The sequence below is a fragment of the Mobula birostris genome, chromosome 5 (assembly GCF_030028105.1).
Source record: "Mobula birostris isolate sMobBir1 chromosome 5, sMobBir1.hap1, whole genome shotgun sequence".
NCBI lineage: Eukaryota > Metazoa > Chordata > Chondrichthyes > Myliobatiformes > Myliobatidae > Mobula > Mobula birostris.
The window spans coordinates 115,772,311-115,793,182 of NC_092374.1; the positions used below are offsets into that span (position 1 = coordinate 115,772,311).

Below are 20,872 nucleotides of genomic sequence, written 5' to 3' on the forward strand. Positions count from 1 at the left end.
AGTCATTAACAGATATTAACAGACCTACAGTGTTTACCTTGTACAGATACTTCACAAACATTGCCCCCTAACTGACCCCACATGCTGGAGATCAGGAAGAGCTAAATAGTCATTTTACTCTCTCTCTCCCCCCCCGCCCCCCAAGTCATTCATCCAATGTCTTACAAATTTAATATAATACAATATTCAAGCTCCTGTACCTCCTCCCTTATGGTAGTAATGAGAAGAGGGCATGTTCTGGATGGTGAGGATTTCTTAATGATTGAAGCACTGCTCTTTGAAAGTGTTCTTTAAGGTAGAGAGGCTAGTGCCCATTTTGTAACTGTCTGAGTCGACAACCCTTTGTAGCTTTTTTTCGATTCTGTGCATCGGAACTTCCATACCAGGCGTAGATCATTGTTTGAGACAAAGTAATTAAACCAACAAAAACAAGTAAGTCAATTATGTAAAAGCTCAAAAGTTTTGGCCATTAACAGAATATACTGAAAATAGAAACGAAGTTTGTCAACTGTAACAGAGTTCTGAATGTAACCTTCATTAGAATTGAATATATGCTTCTTTGTATTAGACATGCATGAGTTGCTAGCTAAGAATTGAGAGAAAAATAATGAAGGAAATAGATTCAACTGAGCTTTGGACGAATGGTGGGCTTTGGTGCCTTTGCATTTTGAAGTTGTGAATATTTTTCTCATCATTAATACCCTGGTATGAATGGTTTTGCTTCAAAAACTCCATCTGGAGGAAGCCATTTTCTAATGGTAGGATTATCAGAAGTTATACATAACCTAATAACTGCATAATATGGTTTCAAACTCTTGTAGGTCTGGAATTTATTACAGTTGTTTTGAGCACAAAATTATTTGATTTGCTTTATGATTAAATACCAGTTAGATAAGCTTACCTGCTTTTGTGAAGTGCCTTTGCTCTGTCTGCAACAGGCAGGAATTCCTGGTGGACAACCATTTAATTCCATTCCCCATTCCCATTCTGATATGTCAGTCGATGGTCTGCTCTGCTGCCATGATGAGGTCATTCTCAGGTTGGAGGAGCATTTTGTCTGACATGATGGCATGAACATCGATTTCTTTAACTTCCGGTAATTTCTTGTCCCCTTTCCTTCTCATCTCCTTTCCCCTTCTCTCTTTTTCCATTCCCTATTCTTACACTTGCCCCTTCTCACTTGGCTGTCACCTTCTGGTGCTCCTCCTCCTCCTCCTCTCTCTCTCATGGTCTACTCTTCTCCATTATATTTCTCCTTCAGCCCTTTACCTTTTCCACCTATCACCTCCCAGCTTCTCACTTCATCCCCCTTCCCTCTCACCTGGCTTCACCTGTTACCCTCCAGCCTGTATTTCTTTCCCTCCCCCACCCACCTTATTCTGGCTTCTTTGCCTTTCCTTTCCAGTGCTGATGAAGAGTCTCAACCTGAATTGCCAACTTTTTATTCCTCTCCATTGATGCTGCCTGACCTGCTGAGTTCCTTCAGCATTTTGTGTCTGTTAATAAGACAACGCAACAAATGTCTTGCTCTGTGTGACTAAAGGAAGTGAATATATTTAGGATCACACAAAATGCTGGATGCAGGCAGCATCAGTGGGAAGTAGTATAGTCGATGTTACGGGCTGATGAGCTTCAGCAGGACTGCAGAAAAAAAGATGAGTGGTTTTAAAAGGTGGGGAGAGGGGAGAGAGAAACACAAACTGATGCGTGAAACCGGGAGGGGGAGGGATGATGTTAAGGAGCTAGGATATTGATTAGTGAAAGAAATACAGGGCTGGAGAAGGGCGAATCTAATAGACAGAAGGCCATGGAAGAAAGAAAAGGGTGGGGGGAGGGGGAGGAGCACCAGAGAGACCCCTCCAAAGTGCTGATTATGCAATCTCCAACTCCGACTCCAGTCTTGACCTCCAGGCTGGGTCTTCACGCACTGCTGCTGGAACCCCTGTTTCCCCTTCCCCCACAACCACTCTGCAATCCTGTCTCTTCAGGTCCCACTGCCAGCTCTTGGGTCATGGGAGGCTCCATCTTCTTCTCACTGCACCATCCTTGAACACCAAAAACCTTGCTTTTCTTCCCCCTTCTGATCCCAGCTCTCATCTGTGCCGGGTCTTCACCGTTCCCTTTGACCTTCCCCTCTTTGAGGCAGAACATTTTGTCCCTAGTAAGGATCTCACTTTTGTCCCCCTGCATCCACACCTCAGTGATTTCCATGCCCGCCATGACACTGAGCTTTTCTTCCTCCGCCTCTGAGCCTACTTCTTTCATAAGTACTCTCCACCCTGCACCAGTGAGCCATTTTCAACCCTCCACCTCTTCCTGCACTCCCCTACCTGGTTTTCTGTCTGCTCTGGACCTTTCATTGCCAACTGCCGATGTCCTGTCAACCATCTTGACTTCAACACTCCAAACTCCAATTCCATCCTCATGCCTTCCAAATGCTCTGCCCTCCACTCCCTCCGCACTAATCCTGACCTCATCAGCGAACCTACAGATAAGGGAGGTGCAGTAGTAGTCTGGCGGACTGACTTCTACCGTGTTGAGGCCCAGTGACAACTCTCAGGCACCTCTTCTTACTTGCTCCTTGAACAGGACCTCTCTGAGGAGCACTAGTTCATTGTCTCCCACGCCATCACCGACCTTATTAAGTCTGGGGATCTTCCATCTACTGCCACCAACCTCATAGTTCCCTCACCTTGCACATTCTGTTTCCCCAAGATCTACAAACCCACTTGTCCAGGTAGACCCAGTATTTTAGCTTGTTCCTGCCCCACTGAACTCATACCTGCGTACTTTGACTCTGTTTTATCCCGCCTAGTTCAGTCCCTTCCTACCTACGTTTGAGACACTTCACATGTTCTGAATCTTTTCAATGATTTCAAAGTCCTTGGCCCGCATCATCTTATTTTCTCTGGATGTCCAGTCCCTACACACCTCCATCTCCCACCAGGAAGGCCTCCAAGCTCTGTTTCTTTCTGGACACCAGATCCAACCAGTTCCCCTCCACCACCACTCCCCTCTGTCTAGTGGAACGTGTCCTCACTCTAAATAATTTCTGCTTTGGCTCCTCCCACTTCCTTCAGACAGAAGATGTAGCCATGGGCACTCGCATGGATCCCAGCTATTCCTGCCTTTTGTCGGCTACATGCAGCAGTCTGTGCTGCAAGCCTACACCCGTGTCTGTTCCTCACTTTTCTTCCACTGCATTGATGATGCTGAGCTCGTCGAATTCATCAACTTTGCCTCCAACTTCCATCCTGCCCTCAAATTTACCTGGTTCATTTCTGACACATCCCTCCTCTTTCTCGATCTGTCTGTGAAGACAGCGTATCTACTGATGTCTAAACCCATGGATTGTCACAACTACTGGACTACACCTCTTCCCACCCTGTTACATGTAAAAACTCCATCCTCTTCTCTCAATTCCTCTGTCTCCACCACATCTGCTCTCACGATAAGGCTTTTCATGTGGACATATCCTCCTTTTTCAAAGAAAGGGGCTTCCCTTCCTCTACCATTAATGCTGCAGTCAACCACATCTCTTCCATTTCACGCATGTCTGCTCTTACCCCATCCTCTCACCACCCTACCAGGGATAGGGTTCCTGTTGTCCTCACTTAACACCCCACCAGCCTCCGCGTCCAGCACGTAATTCTCCAGAACTTCTGCCATCTCCAACAGGATCTCACCACCAAGAGCATCGTTCCCTTCCTCCCACTTTCTGCTTTCCACATGGATTGCTCCATTCTTGTCCATTCGTCCCTCGCCATTGTCTCCCTGCTGGCACTTATACTTGCAAGTGGAGCGAGTGCTATACCTGCCCCTACACCACCTCCCTCACTACCATTCAGGGTCCCAAACAGACCTTCCAGGTGAGGTGACACTTCACCTGTGGATCATATTTACTGTGGGTAGCTTCCATTATATCAGTGAGACCCAACACAGATTGGGAGACCTCTTCGCCTAGTACCTATGCTTCTTCCATCAGAAAAAATGGGATTTCCCAGTGGACACCAGATTTAATTCCACTTCCCATTCCTATTCTGATATGTCAATCCGTGGTGTCCTCTACTGCCATGATGAGACCACACTAGGTTGGGGAACAGCACCATCCAGGTAGCCTCCAACCTGATGGCACGAACATCAATTTCTCGAAATTTTGATAAATCACCACTTTCCTTACCGTTCCCCATCCTCCTTTTCCCCTCTCACCTTGACTCCTTGCCTGCCTATCACCTCCCACTGGTGCACCTCAGGGGTGTGTGCTTAGCCCACTGCTCTACTGTCCCTATACCCATGACTGTGTGGCTAGGCATAGCTCAAGTACCATCTGTAAATTTGCTGTTAGTAGAATCTCAGATGGTGACGAGTGGGCGTACAGGAGTAAGATATGCCAGCTAGTGGAGTGGTGTCACAGCAACAACCTGGCACTTAATGTCAGTAAGACAAAAGAGCTGATTGTGGACTTCAGGAACGGTAAGACAAAGGAACACATACCAATCCTCATAGAGGGATCAGAAGTGGAGAAAATGAACAGTTTCAAGCTCCTGGGTATCAAGGTCTCTGAGGATCTAACCTGGTCCCAACGTATTGATGTAGTTATAAAGAAGGCAAGACAGCGACTGTACTTCATTAGGAGTTTGAAGAGATTTAGTATGTCAACAAATACACTCAAAAACTTCTATAGATGTACCGTGGAGAGCATTCTGACAGGTTGCATCACTGTCTGGTATGGAGGGGGTGCGGTTACTGTACAGGACCGAAAGAAGCTGCCGAGAATTGTAAATTATCCAGTTCCATTCTTGGGTACCAGCCTACAAAGTACCCAAGACATCTACAAGGAACGGTGTCTCAGAAAGACGGCGTCCATTAGCAAGGACCTGTAGCACCCAGGGCATGCTCTTTTCTCACTGTTACCTTTTAAGTCAGAGGTATAGAAGCCTGAAGGCACACATATATTTGGGATATTGTGTTTACATATCAATAGTTAAATTTCTGCATTCAGTTGTGTATCTGTTTGTTGCCATTTTTTTCAGTTAATGTCAGAGAATATAACAATTTTTTTCACTTATGGATTGGTCCAATGTGATTGCTTTTTATTTTTGTTCCCTTTTATCTCCATAATGTTATCAATATGAAATGTTTGCTGGCTAACTTGTGTATGGCTTTCAGAAAACCATCTGTATTTTATGTTATTTTGGCTTTTAGTGATTTGACAAAATACAAATGGATAATTTTACACACCACCTTCAATTTATTTGCATGGCTAGTGTCAGAATATTATCAATCTTATTGCTATAGATTTAATGTTTTAGCAGTGGTCCTTTTTTCTTCTCTATTTACTCACCACTTCCAACCAGCAACACTTCAAACACTGTTTATTATCTAGTTTGCTTTTTCCTTGTTTTCCTGCACTGATTTAACATGAAGATTGGCTCAAGTAACAGGCTTTCACCTCTTGACTTAGATGTTTAATAGTTTTAAGATCATTAGTACTTGCAGTATATTCTGGTTAATACTACTTGCAATCTTAATTTTCACATAAGAATGTTAGAAACTAGAGCAAGACTCAGCTGTTTAGCTTCTTTTAGAGCTTTCTTTGTACTCAATGAGACCATCTGAATTGAATCTTTAATTCCACATTCTTGGGCTGTTTCGATACTTCTAGGTTGTATTAATGCTCAAAGCTCTCTGCTTGCTGAAATCTATGTAATAACAGAGAACCTGCTTTATCACCATCAGAACACATTTCACCTCGTCTCTACAAGAAATGAGTAACCTTATTGTAATTCTTTCCAGTCATTGGAAATTTCCCTGCAGCTGTCTCTTTTAAGCTTCCTATAAATTTTAACATTTCTGGAGATTTCATTCTTCGGAACATGAGGGAATATTGACCTATTTAACAATATCTCTTGACGGAAAATCCCTTTTCATTGGCGTTAGTCCAACCTACAACTGTAGCAAGAATAAAACTATAGCTATGCAGATCCCTGCAGCACCCGGTGACTCTGTGATCTCTGTCTCAGAGGCTGACATCAGCTTTCTTTCAAGAGGGTAAACCCTTGCAAGGTGATGGGCCCTGATGGAGTAGCTGGTAGGGCTCTGGAAACCTGTGCCAACCATCTGGTGGGGTGTTCAAAGACACTCTCAATCAATCAGTGCTGCAGTCGGAAGTTCCCACCTGCATCAAAAGGACAACAATTATACCAGTACCCAAGAAGCAGGGTGAGCTGTCTCAGTGACTATCGTCCAGTAGCTCTTACAGCTATGGTGATGAAGTGCTTTGACAGGTTGATAATGACTGGAATTAACATGTCTCAGCAAAGATCTGGACTGACTGCAATTTGCCTATTGCCACAGTAGGTCTACGACAGATGCAATCTCATTGGCACTTCGTGCGGCTTTGGATCACCTGGACAATACAAGTACCTATGTCAGGATGCTGTTTGTTGATTACAGCTTGGGGTTTAACACAGTCATTCCTATAGTTCTGATTGAAAAGCTTCAGTATCTGGGCCTCTGTAACTCCCTCTGCAACTAGACCCTTGACTTCCTTACTAGTAGACTACAATCTGTGTGGATTGGAAATAACATCTCCACCTCGCGGACAGTCAGCACTGGTGCAGCTCAGGGATGTGTGCTTAGCCCACTCTCTCTGCATCATGACCATGTGGCTAGGCACAGCTCAAATGCCAACTATAAATTTGCTGATGATACAACCATTATTGGCAGTATTCCAGATAGTGAGGAGAGCGCATACAGGAGCAAGATGTATCAGCTGGTGGAGTGGTGTCGCAGCAACAACCTTGAACTCAACATCAGTAAGACCAGAGAACTTGTTGACTTCAGAAAGGGTAAGATGAGGGAGCACTCACCAGTCCTCATAGAAGGATCAAAAGTGGAAAGACTGAGCAACTTCAAGTTCCTGGGTGTCAATATCTGAAGATTTAACTTGGACCCAACATATCAATGCAGCTACAAAGAAGACATGGCGGCAGCTGTATTTCATTAGGAGTTTGAAGATTTGGTATGCCACCAAAAATGCTTGCACTTTTCTACAGATGTGTGGTGAAGAGCATTCTAACTGGCTACTTCACTGTCTGGTGGGGGTGGTGGGAGGTGGTGGTGGGGTGACTGCACAGGATCGAAGCAAACTGCAGAGTTATAACTTAGTCAGCTCCATCATGAGAGCTAGCCTTCCAAGACATCTTCAATGAGCAATGCCTCAAAAAGGCAGATTTCATCGTTAAGGACCCCTATCACCTTGGTCATGCCTCGTTCATATTGCTACCATCAGGAAGAAGGTATAGAAGCATGAAGGCACACACTCAATGATTCAGGAACAGCTTCTTCCTCTCTACTGTCTGATTTCTGAATGGACATTGAACCCATGAACACTGCCTCACTACTTTTTTATTTCTATTTTTGCATCACTTATTTAACTTAACTATTTATATATGTATGTATACGTATGTACACGTGTGTGTGTGTGTGTGTGTGTGTGTGTGTATATACACACACACACATATATATATATATCTGACTATATGTGTATGTATATATTATATTCTCTTTGGGGAAAGAATTATTTGAATATGAAGCCCCAATTGTCGTTTCATTAAGACTTAATCATTAAACTCACGTGCATAAATATTTGGTGATCTGTATACAAGTGCATATTCCTTCCAAGCCATCTGCTGGAGGAACTCAACAGATTGAGGAACATTTTTAAGGTGGGCTGGTGTGAGGAGGAAGCATTGTTGACATTGTTTAAGGTTGAAAACTGAAGTAAGACCATCCATCTTATTGACAAAGCTATGGAAGATGTAGATAAGGTGGATGCTAAGTCATTTCCCTCAGCTAGAAAAGACTAAATCTAAGGGGCATAGCTATAGAGAAAGATTTAAAAAGAAACCTTGGGGCCAATTTTTCATATAGAGCGTGATGAATATATGCAATTTTGCTGCCATAGGAAGTCAATGAGGTAGGTACAATAATATTTAAGAAGCACTTGGACAGGTATTATAGAGGAGCAAGGCTCAGAGAGATAGTCTGAATGCAGAAACTTAGGACTATCTTGGTGGGAGCCGTCATCTGCATGGACTAGTTTAGGCCAAAGGGCCTGTATCATGCTGTTTTGCTGTACAACTATGGTTAATGTGCTGATGCAAAGATTTTGACCAAAATGTCAACAGTTCCTTCTCTCCCTATGTGTACTGTTTGTGCCACTGAGTTCCTAAAGCTGATGTTTTTCCCCAGGTTCCAGTCTCTGCAATCCCTTGTTTACATAATGGCTCCATCTGATTAATGATTCTCATTGTATTGTTATTTCAAATAGTATAATTCTGCATTTCTGTATTCTTTCAAATGGGGAAGCTTCACATTTCCCAGTATATCAAAAACATTGCTTTGCCCATCAGCTGAACCTGCCTATTTTCTTCTGCGGTACTTTACATGGTCTTTCATTTTGCAACCTAGTCATAGGTTGTGTGAGTGTAAGCTCTAATAGTGTGGTTTCCTGTTGGTACATTCTGCTGATGAAAATGACCCATCTTTTGTTCATTAAAATAGATTTGTAATTGGATAATATATAATACTTCTAATGTTATGTGTTTGATGAATTTGTTGCCACAATACTCGAATGTCAGAGGACATGAAGGCTAGAAAACCAATAGGATCTAAGGGACTGGCTTCAAAGAACCAGTGGCAGTTAGAATGGTCAATCTAAGCAGGCAATTAGTGCTTGAAGAGCTTCCATAGCAATATCCTTGAGCTTTAATTTTGTCCATTAACAGTCAGTGTGAAGCCTTGTTCGATTTTCTTGAAAATCCAATATATACTAAATTCATTCACTGGCACCCTTTTATCTAGTCTGGCAAAAAATATTTATGATTTGCTTCTGACATTATAAAATAGATTGCAAAATAATTTTTCCACTGCTGATGTTTAATACCCCTACCTAATCATTCTCATTTTTCTTGTGTTTTCTTTCCTTTTGTATGAATTATATTTGAAGCCTAATACATAGGGAATATTTCTAAAGCCTTGACAGTTTAGAAAATTTAAATGCAATCGATTTATGTGCATCTATTTTTGTTTTAAGCGTTATTATGCATATCTTCCCATAGAATGTTGGCATCTCCCTTTAATTTATCCAGTATTATTTCTTTACCAATTTCTTCAGGTTTTTGTTTCACCTCTGGTTACTCTCCTCTTCCTTTTAATATGTTTTGTTAGATACAAAACATTCATTCTCTCTCTGGCATTCACTTTTCCTTGATTCCTCATATGGGAGAATTAATAACTTTTGAATTTTGTATAATTGTGTTGCAATTTATTGATCAGATTTTTGTCCACATAGCTGAATTCTAAAGTGCTGCTTGTCTATTTGTTTATGTTGTCTACCATCTTCATGTATTCGGCCAGTTTGCTCTTCCATTTCTTGAAGAATGAAGGCATTAACAGAGGAAGGAGAGTAGCTGTTTGAAGAGTTCGCTAAAATTCAAAGAGTTTCACTACTTAGTGGAGTTCTTAGAAATTAACACCTGCCTAACTTCTAAAACTTGAGCAGAGTTTGCGCGTATACATGAACAGTTATTTGCCACACTTTGGAATTGACTCATTGTCGCTGAAAAGTACTTTCAGAAGTTTCATTTGAGTCAAGGTGCCATACAAGAATAAATTAACTAAACATTTCAAACTATGTAAATATAACTGAATTAGAAACAGCTTTTAATTTTGCTTTTAACTATTGAAGAGTCTGAAATATTAGGTATTTTGAGATTGCTGTCTACTTGGGACTTATTTAAAGCAAGTGTATATCTGAAATTTGTATATTAAAGTATGAAATGAACAAAATGTGAACAAATTCTGTTTCAGTTGCAATCTACCAAGCAAAGTGCTAATTCAATTTATTAATAGTTTCTATCAATGATGGATTACATAGTTTTAATGGAGGACAATTAAATATGTAGTGGGAAGAGACTCCAAAGTCATCCCAAAACTCGGATCGAGCATTTAAGTGTTAAAATAATGTTTGGCCAGAAATTCCAAATGAATGCTATATTTTCGTTTCTCGGAGATCCTTGTAGAAGGCAGACTTCGATCACAATGCTTTATTCCATGATTTCAAGGAACAGATTATTGGATATCTTAAAGGCAGTGAGGCCAGAGTCTCATCTGTAGTATTGAAGAATTGTCTTAAAAACTGTTCTTCTAGCCGTAGGAATCCAGTACAGTTACAAAACTAGCGCATGCCTCACTGTATAGAAAACTGCTCAGTTCAAAAATGGGACAAATCGAATTTGATTTATGCCTGAACAATCTACATTCATTCATGAGCAAATTGATAGGTATTATTGGCAGTGCTGTCAAGTATGACTTAGTTAACAATAATCTGTTTCTTAGTAGTTCACTAAGGTTATCCTGGGACCAGTCTGCCTCAAGCTTGTGTGTAATTGCCTTGGTCCACACATTGACCTAAGAGTTAAATCCAGGAGGTGAGTTGAGAATGACTGGCTTTGACATCAAGTCTGAGCTCTTTCTTTTTTAAAAAAAAACAACTTTTAATGTTTCAGTGTGATTTCTTGGTGTTCTAAACTAAATGATCTGGGTGCTCTGTTGTACAAAAACTGGAATATTGCATCAAAATCGCACAGCGTCAAAGGAAGCTATATGGCTTTAAGTTCACGCTGAATGTCGAATGTCCAGTTGCATAAATTCTATTTATTCTTCCCTTGTTGTATAATTCTTTTTATTATTCCCTCATTTCATTTGACTCTCCCAGATTGTATTCCTTTCTTATATATTAGAGACAATTTACACTTACTTACCTGCAGTTGCTTGAGACATTAGAGGAAACTAGAAGAAACACATACAGTAACGGAGAATCTGCAAACTCATTACAGACTGCACTCTAGGTCAAGATTGAATCCAATTCACCAGAGCTCTGAGGCAGCAGTGTTTCTAGCTATACTACTGTTATCTAGGAAGTATGTGAAGGTCATAGGGAGGTTGTACAAAAGACTTGGTAGAATAGTTCCAGGATAAATCATACCGGCTTAATTAAAGAGGCTGAGTTTATTCTAATTGGAGCAAAGATTTGTTAGTGGGTCATGACTAATTTAAATAGTATAAATTTTGACAAGATATGCGGGAGAAAATGTAAGAAAACAGTTTATCTAAATAACGTGCTATAATCAAAAGCTTGTTGCTTAAAAGGGTAGCGGAAAAATTCAGAATATTGAGGGAAAAAGTTTGAGGCTGTGGGGAAAGAAACTGGGCCAATAACATAATGAAGGATCCCTCCCACCCTGCTCATGGACTGTTTGTCCTATTCCCATTGTGATAGTTTTGGGTTTGCTGACCACAAAGTTTTGAACTCAAAGATCTTAAACCCTAGCTGATATAAATAGCCATGGACACTCTTATTAAAGAGAGATTATACTGTAACTACCCAGTCTTCAAAGACTAGTTTACAACTCTTTTTATTTTCCATAGTGAGTTTAGCTGCCAATACCCACTAGTTAAGCAGTGGTTCCCTCTCCATACCAATTCGAAGATGCTTACAGATGACAAAGTAGTTTAAAACACAGTTTATTTTCAGTGATAAACTTTTAACTCCATCCAACACTCTTAAAGCATACTTAAAGCTCAGAGGATTTCTACCTCAAACATTTCCAAATTACAAACCATTTCTAATAGACAATCATTAAGCACAAAGAATGAACCATTTCTAAAACACAAAGGATTTCTCATACAAAGGTTTTCTAAAAAATAGAGCATATCTAAAACTCGAAGGATTTCCAAAGCGCAGGTACAATTCCTATAAACTAAAATGATGTAACAATGAGTGTAGACAAATGAATCATCTGTTGCAGAAACTGAAGCTGGAGGTATGGATTCTCTTCCCTCCCTCCATCCCTCCCTTCCTTCATGTTTCCCGATGTTCTTTACCCTAATAAGCCTGAACTGCTTTCTACATTTATACTCTACTCTCATCTGGTGACTTCACAAGCATATGAAGCTGTAAGTCATTATGGATAAAGTAGATCGCCAGCCCTCTCTTCTGCACAGATACTGTTGCTGCCCAGGTAGGACCCAGCCGGATTTAAACTTGGCACCATCCGCCTTGAAGTCCAGTGCTGATGCTATAACACCACCGGCCGGCACAAGCATATGATTCTTCCCCAGGTATCCCTTACCACGAAGAGTCCAAAAGCAATTTTTTGAGATGTAGACCAGTTCACAACTAATGCTATAAAGCTTACATAAAACTCCCAACTGTAAATGTTTGTTATTGATCTGCTGAATGATGATATCTGTCGTTCTGCAAGCTTCCCTGAACTAGGCAACTTAGAGTCAGTTTGTCTGTTTGAAACGACACGAATTGAATAACCCTTTGTCTTATACTGTACTCATCAACAGAAAGTCAGGATGTTGTGAGCTGTCATCTGCTTTTAGTGTCTGCAAAATACAGAGTTTGTTTGCAAAGTTGTGTTTTAACTTGAAGTTGATTATTGCTTCCCATTTACTTATTAAGAACTGAAGACTGACTTCCTTTTATGACCAGAAGTTAAATAAACTGTTAGTTGGAAGTTTGCTACAATTGTTTGTGATCTTTTGAATGTAGTTGCGATTTAGAAAGCAAGTTTGGCAAAAAACATCAAGAAAGAAAGTGAAAACCTATCACATTATCAGGGAGGAAGCTATATAGCATTCATGCTAAGACGACCATTCTCAAAAGCAGTTACTTTCCGCAAACAAGAAGGCTGATCAACACCTCCACCCAATAACTCCACCACTACTTTATTATTTCCCATCAGTCACCTTGTATACAGCCTAGTGTCGCTCTATGGACATACAATCAATCTATGTATGTAAGCTATCTTGTGTATTTATATTTATTGTTTAAAATTATTATTGTGTTCTTTATCTTTTGTTATTTTTATGCTGCATAGCATCTGAAGTAACAATTATTTTGTTGTCTGTTACACTTGTGTACAGGAAATGGTATTAAACACTCTTGAGCCTGAAGCCAGCACAAATGGTCTTTGCTGTAGCCATTCCGTGACTCAGTGATTTATCACAATGCTTGAATGATGTCTATTACTAGATGAACAAAAATTGCCTCTAAAATAATGGGAAGCCTGAAGCGAGTACATTTGGTCAATATTGCAAAAATCCTTTCTCTGTCTACTGACTCCATCCCTCTCCCTGGCAGCTAGCTGTGAAGCTGAACCAGATAATTTATGACAGTGGCATCATACTGGCTGAACTTCTGACCCCAGAAGTTCAGCAGCACAACTGCTTATATTTGTCATTCATTTTGTGTCAAGTTGGAGGCTTTTGAAAGTAAGATGGGAAGAACTTTGGGTCTGCACTGGAAAGATTAAGGACCTTGGTTGATGACACATATTGAGGGTCTGGTCAGAAAAGGGGCATATGTCTCTTGAGTCCCTTGAGTATAAGGGATGTAGGAATACACTGAAGGGAATTCAAAGGGCAGAGATGGACCAGGAGATATCTCCAACAGAAAAGATGAAAGTAAATACGAACATATTAAGTGTGTGTGAGAGAGAGAGAGAAGGTCCCCTAAGGGTCACTGAGGTAATCTACAGTAGAGTAGGTGCAGAGCTGTGGAAATAGAGGTCTTAAATTAATACTTCTGGCTGTATTTACTGTATTGACGGACATGGAAGAGAGTGAGTTTAGGTGAAAGAACAGTAATTTCCTGCAACACACATCAAAGTTGCTGGTGAACGCAGCAGGCCAAGCAGCATCTGTAGGAAGAGGTGCAGTCGACGTTTCAGGCCGAGACCCTTTGTCAGGACTAACTGAAGGAAGAGTGAGTAAGGGATTTGAAAGTGTGGGGGGGGGGGGGAGATCCAAAATGATAGGAGAAGACAGGAGGGGGAGGGATGGAGCCAAGAGCTGGACAGGTGATTGGCAAAGGGGATATGAGAGGATCATGGGACAGGAGGTCCGGGGAGAAAGACGGGGGGGGGGGGACCCAGAGGATGGGCAAGAGGTATATTCAGAGGGACAGAGGGAGAAAAAGGAGAGTGAGAGAAAGAATGTGTGCATAAAAAGATGGGGTACGAGGGGGAGGTGGGGCCTTAGTGGAAGTTAGAGAAGTCGATGTTCATGCCATCAGGTTGGAGGCTACCCAGACGGAATATAAGGTGTTGTTCCTCCAACCTCAGTGTGGCTTCATCTTTACGGTAGAGGAGGCCGTGGATAGACATGTCAGAATGGGAATGGGATGTGGAATTAAAATGTGTGCCCACTGGAAGATCCTGCTTTCTCTGGCGGACAGAGCGTAGATGTTCAGCAAAACGGTCTCCCAGTCTGCGTCAGGTCTCGCCAATATATAAAAGGCCACATTGGGAGCACCGGACGCAGTATATCACCCCAGTCGACTCACAGGTGAAGTGTTGCCTCACCTGAAAGGACTGTTTGGGGCCCTGAATGGTGGTAAGGGAGGAAGTGTTAGGGCATGTGTAGCACTTGTTCCGCTTACAGGGATAAGTGCCAGGAGGGAGATCAGTGGGGAGGGATGGGGGGGACAAATGGACAAGGGAGTTGTGTAGGGAGCGATCCCTGCGGAATGCAGGGGGGGGGGGAGGGAAAGATGTGCTTAGTGGTGGGATCCCGTTGGAGGTGGCGGAAGTTACGGAGAATAATATGTTGGACCCGGAGGTCCGTTGGAGGTGGTGGAAGTTACGGAGAATAATATGTTGGACCCGGAGTAATTTCCTGGATTATTTCAAAGGATGTGGTCTAGGAAGTCTTGAAACAAAGGTACAGGTGTCCCCCGCTTTTTGAACGTTCGCTTTATGACACCTCGCTGTTAGGAAAAACCTACATTAGTTACCTGTTTTCGCTAACAGAAGGTGTTTTCACCGTTACGAAAAAAGGCAGTGTGCGCCCCAAGCAGCCAAGCTCCTGCCCTGGAACTGCATTCTAGCCGGCATTGCTTAAACATGTGCCTGTGAGCATCTGTGCTTTATGTCGTTTTATTTTGAGCAAGATGAGTTCTAAGGTATTGGAAAAACCTAAAAGAGCTCGTAAGGGTGTTACACTTAGCGTAGAACTAGACATAATTAAGCGTTTTGATCATGAACGAAGTAAGGAAGAAGTGAATTTGGCTTATGGAAGTTGATGAAGATGATGTTGAAGAGGTTTTGGCATCCCATGACCAAGAACTGATAGATGAAGAGCTGATGCAATTGGAAGAGGAAAGGATGACAGTCAAAACCAAATGCAGTAGCGAACGGACCGAAAGTGAAGTCGTCCAGGAACTGAAGGTGAAGCAGCTGCGTGAGATTTTCACTGCAATGATAGAAAAAGCTTTTTCTATCCACTTTTATATTGATTGTTGTCTGCTTTCATATTTCATCTTTCTCCTCCTAAAGATTCTTTTCATTTTTTTTCCTATAGGTTTTCAAAAGCTTCCCAATCTTTTCTCTTCCTGCTAATTTTTGTTCTGTTGTCTGCCCTCTCTTTTGCTTTTTACATTAGCTTTGACTTCCTTTGTCAGCCACAGTTGTGCTAATTTGTCATTTGAATTTTTTTTTCTGGAATACATCTAACCTGCACCTTCCTCATTTCTCCCAGACACTCAAGGCATTGTTGCTTTACTGTCATCCCTGCCAGTATCTCCTTCCAATTTACTTCTGCCAACTCCTCACTCATACCACTGTAATTTCCTTTACCCCACTGAAATATGGCTACTTCAGATTTTAGTTTCTTCCTATCAAATTTCAAGTTGAACCCAATCATATTGTGAGGATTCCTTTATTTTAAGCTCCCTAACGACCGGATTATTACATAACACCCAATCCAGTATACCTGATCCCCTAGTAGGCTCACGACAAACTGCTCTAAAAAGCCATCTTATAGGCATTCAACAAATTCACTCTCTTGAGGTCCATTACCAACTTGTATGTTAAAATCTCTCATGACTATCATAACATTGCCCTTTTGACATGCCTTTTCTAATTCCTGTTGTAATCTGTAGTCTACATCCCAGCAACTGTTTGGAGTCCTGTTTCTTAACTCGACCCACAAGTGTTCGACATCTTTTGATCCTATGTCACATCTTTCTAATGATTTGATGCCATTCTTTACCACGTCACCCTTCTGCCTACCTTGCTGTTCCTCCTATACAATGTGTAAATTTAGACGTTCAGCTTCCAACGACAACCTATCCTTCGGCCACGATTCAGTGATTCAAGAGGGTTGATTTTTTTGTGAAAATCTTAGCAATCAGGGAAAAGGAGCCTTCTGTGTCTTTTATTTATGTGACCAATGTGTCCTTTCGTATATTGAAGATGAATATGATAGCAAGGCTAAGGTCAGGTTTGCAGAATGTTGTAGAAATTGAAGCTGGGAATTTGTGCAGGGAAGTTGGTGGCTTGAAAATTTGCCTGCCTACTGTCTTTTTATTTTATAGAATGCCAGCAGTTATTTGGGATGTCCCAGTTATTTGGGATGTTTCTTTTTAAATATTTACCCCATTTTAAATTTGCAAGCAGAAGTCATTGTGAATTGCAGTTCCTCATAAGGTGTCACCTTGTGATTGTAATGATATTTTTCTTTGGAAGAGTTAGTCTTCTAATCACTGAAGTAGATAGATGATTATGTTGTGAAAATGGAGAGACAACCATGATGACATCTGTTTTCAAAAAATAACAAGTTGTTGGAGGAACTCAGCAGAATCTGTGAAGGCAAAGGGATAATCAACATTTAGGGTTGAGATCCTGCATCAGGATTATGTTAATTGTCCAATTCCTAATTCTCCATTTATATTTGTTTTGCATGCTGTTGATTGTATTGTGGGTTATGTCTATGGAATATGTCTGAAATCTTTGTTATCTGTCCAGAATGGGCAGATTTTGTGTGGGTACCATCTAGAAGTTAATACTAAGGTTTTGTCCTTTACAATCATTAGATGCCCAAATAATTGTGCCTTAAAATGTTTTCAAGCATTAATACACTTTAATAAAATAATTGAAATGTTTGAATACCTGCAAAGAAATGATGTTAACAAGCTTGTTTCATTGAAACCTTCAGGCAGTAATTGATTTTGAAATGAAAGTAAAACTGTTTAAACAAAACCCCTACCTTATTAGAAATGTGCATGGAAATAAACCTCTTGCTATAAGTGGTCTGGACACAGATGACTGTAGTTATACAGATAGATTCGTTCGGAAACACTTACATAGAAAATAGGTGCAGGAGTAGGCCATTCGGCCCTTCGAGCCTGCACCACCATTTATTATGATCATGGCTGATCATCTAACTCAGAACCCCACCCCAGCCTTCCCTCCATACCCCCTGATCCCCGTAGCCACAAGGGCCATATCTAACTCCCTCTTAAATATAGCCAATGAACTGGCCTCAACTGCTTCCTGTGGCAGAGAATTCCACAGATTCACCACTCTCTGTGTGAAGAAGTTTTTCCTAATCTTGGTCCAAAAAGGCTCCACCTTTATCCTCAAACTGTGACCCCTTGTTCTGGGCTTCCCCAACATCGGGAACAATCTTCCTGCATCTAGCCTGTCCAATCCCTTTAGGATTTTATACGTTTCAATCAGATCCCCCCTCAATCTTCTAAATTCCGACGAATACAAGCCCAGTTCATCCATTCTTTCTGCATATGAGAGGCCTGCCATCCCAGGAATCAATCTGGTGAACCTTCTTTGTACCCCCTCTGTGGCAAGGATGTCTTTCCTTAGATTAGGGGACCAAAACTGCACACAATACTCCAGGTGTGGTCTCACCAAGGCCTTGTACAACTGCAGTAGTACCTCCCTGCTCCTGTACTCGAATTTTCTCGCTATAAATGCCAGCATACCATTCGCCATTTTCACCGCCTGCTGTACCTGCATGCCCACTTTCAATGACTGGTGTATAATGACAGCCAGGTCTCGTTGCACCTCCCCTTTTCCTAATCGGCCACCATTCAGATAATAATCTGTTTTCCTATTTTTGCCACCAAAGTGGATAACTTCACATTTATCCACATTAAATTGCATCTGCCATGAATTTGCCCACTCACCCAACCTATCCAAGTCACTCTGCATCCTCTTAGCATCCTCCTCACAGCTAACACTGCCACCCAGCTTCGTGTCATCCGCAAACTTAGAGATGCTGCATTTAATTCCCTCATCCAAGTCATTAATATATATTGTAAACAACTGGGGTCCCAGCACTGAGCCTTGCGGTACCCCACTAGTCACTGCCTGCCATTCTGAAAAGGTCCCGTTTATTCCCACTCTTTGCTTCCTGTCTGCTAACCAATTCTCCATCCACATCAATACTTTACCCCCAATACCGTGTGCTTTAAGTTTGCACACTAATCTCCTGTGTGGGACCTTGTCAAAAGCCTTTTGAAAATCCAAATATACCACATCCACTGGTTCTCCCCTATCCACTCTACTAGTTACATCCTCAAAAAATTCTATGAGATTCGTCAGACATGATTTTCCTTTCACAAATCCATGCTGACTTTGTCCGATGATTTCCCCGCTTTCCAAATGTGCTGTTATCACATCTTTGATAACTGACTCCAGCAGTTTCCCCAGCACCGACGTTAGGCTAACCGATCTATAATTCCCCGGTTTCTTTCTCCCTCCTTTTTTAAAAAGTGGGGTTACATTAGCCACCCTCCAATCCTCAGGAACTACTCCAGAATCTAAAGAGTTTTGAAAAATTATCACTAATGCATCCACTATTTCTTGGGCTACTTCCTTAAGCACTCTAGGATGCAGACCATCTGGCCCTGGGGATTTATCTGCTTCAATCCCTTCAATTTACCTAACACCACTTCCCTACTAACATGTATTTCGCTCAGTTCCTCCATCTCACTGGACCCTCTGTCCCCTACTATTTCTGGAAGATTATTTATGTCCTCCTTAGTGAAGACAGAACCAAAGTAATTATTCAATTGGTCTGCCATGTCCTTGCTCCCCATAATCAATTCACCTGTTTCTGTCTGTAGGGGACCTACATTTGTCTTTACCAGGCTTTTCCTTTTTACATATCTATAAAAGCTTTTACAGTCAGTTTTTATGTTCCCTGCCAGTTTTTTCTCATAATCTTTTTTCCCCTTCCTAATTAAGCCCTTTGTCCTCCTCTGCTGAACTTTGATTGGGTCTTGGGCAATGTTCCCTCTAATTTTTAGTAGTCATTGTGTGCAAAAATCTATAGCCTGATTTATACTTCTGTGTTAACTCGACGCCGTAACCTACGCAAGTGACTTGAGCGCGTTGAGAGCATTTATACTTGTGTGTTGGTGTGTCTGCATCGCTCTGCAATTCACGCACGTCACATACGCACACATTTGCCTGTGCAAGACTTCATGGTCATGATAGTCTTTCTCGGGGTAAACAAGTTTAAAGTGAACATCTTTTTTTGTGAAAGCGGAATGTGTCCTCCATAACTTCGGAGGTCTGTAAAGCTGAGTTCCTTCCCTGCCCGTCAGTTGCCCAATGGGAAGCTATTGCAGTGTAGGTTGAAATGCGATGCTACCAAATGGACCAATCACGGCTGTTGCGTTCTGCGTTGCCGCGACGCGCAGTTACATTTTGGGAGAGGTGCACGTCGCAGCAATGCAGGCTCTGGCGTAGGGATCCGCACTGGCTTTGCATAGGGTTTGTGGCGACGCAGTAATTATGGCGTTGCGTTGACACAGAAGTATAAATCAGTCTTTATGTTGTGCAAATGTTTTTCCTGAGACAAAAGTATGTGCGCACTGAATGCACACATGGCATAGTTTATGTGGGTTTACAAAATATTTGACATAAAACTGCACAGAATAACAACAAAATAACATACATATTTAAATCACTGTTTATTTTTTCTCTCCCCTGTCTTTGGCACTGACCCATTCTTTGTAAACTATATCTAGATTAATTGATAGTGTTTGATTCTCATTAACATATCCAAATGACATTCACCTAAGCGGTTTCTCAGCTTGTTCTTGAGTTGATTTATTAGGCTAAAACCTCGCTCATAGTCCACACTAGACGCAAGAAAGGTTCCCCCACTGTCCATCAACTGTGCAAGGTCGCAAAATGTTCATTTTGAAGTACAAATGCCACCATATGAGTTAAGTTTGAAATCAGTTTGGATTTAATTTTTTCTTGCATGGAAAATTTGAAATCATTAAACTGTCTAACTATTGCAGTATTTTCAGCCAGAAAATCATGATATTTTAGACTTAAGGCATTAACTTGTTCATCGCCAAATGTGAAGTCACAATCTGCAATTGTGGAGAAATCAAAAGCTGACCATTCTTGTACCTCATCTTCAGGAAACCTTTCTTCTAAATGAACACAAAGACTATTTATAAAAGTCAACAGCGAACTTGTATCCACTGTGACGTTTTCTTCACGTTGTTGGCTTAGCAAAACTTTACCTTTGTCACTCCACGAAACATTGTCTCCCAGATACTGCTTTCTTGTTAATTTTGCCTCGCGCAAAATGAAGTAAATCAATCGGTGTCAGGCCACTCTTTTGCAGAATCTTGCACAGTGCAGCCAGTTCATCAAAGACATCACTTAAAACCTGTAAAGCTACTTTGTATGTGATGTTCATCAATTTCTTGTGACAGTATGTAACCACAGGGTAACTTGACTGATCTTTTTCAATAAAAACTTAGTAAGCTATATACAGGATTTGAAACAGATCTTTGTAAACTTTACGATATGAACACTGTCTGCCAAAGATGGCTGCTGCTGTGATGCGGCTGTACAAACTGGAACAGGAAAGGTGAGGTGACGTAAATTAGTGACATGCATTGCGGTATTTGAAAACCCGACTAACTAGTTAACAGAAACATTTAGCTGAAAGATTATTTTCAGTAAGT

The 20,872-nt window shown here is 41.4% G+C and overlaps 1 protein-coding gene across 6 annotated transcripts in view; it reads left to right on the forward strand.

The window, feature by feature from the left end:
* The window catches only part of spopla (speckle type BTB/POZ protein like a), a 184,669-nt gene that overhangs the window by 27,227 nt on the left and 136,570 nt on the right, over positions 1-20,872 (forward strand). Inside the window, exon 1 of one of the 6 annotated variants that reach the window (XM_072258601.1) lies at positions 266-432. The exons of the other annotated variants lie outside the window; for them this stretch is intronic. The gene's annotated coding sequence lies outside the window, so the exon portion shown is untranslated. Of the gene's footprint in view, positions 1-265; positions 433-20,872 lie in introns of those variants that run through there. 6 annotated transcript variants of the gene reach the window in all.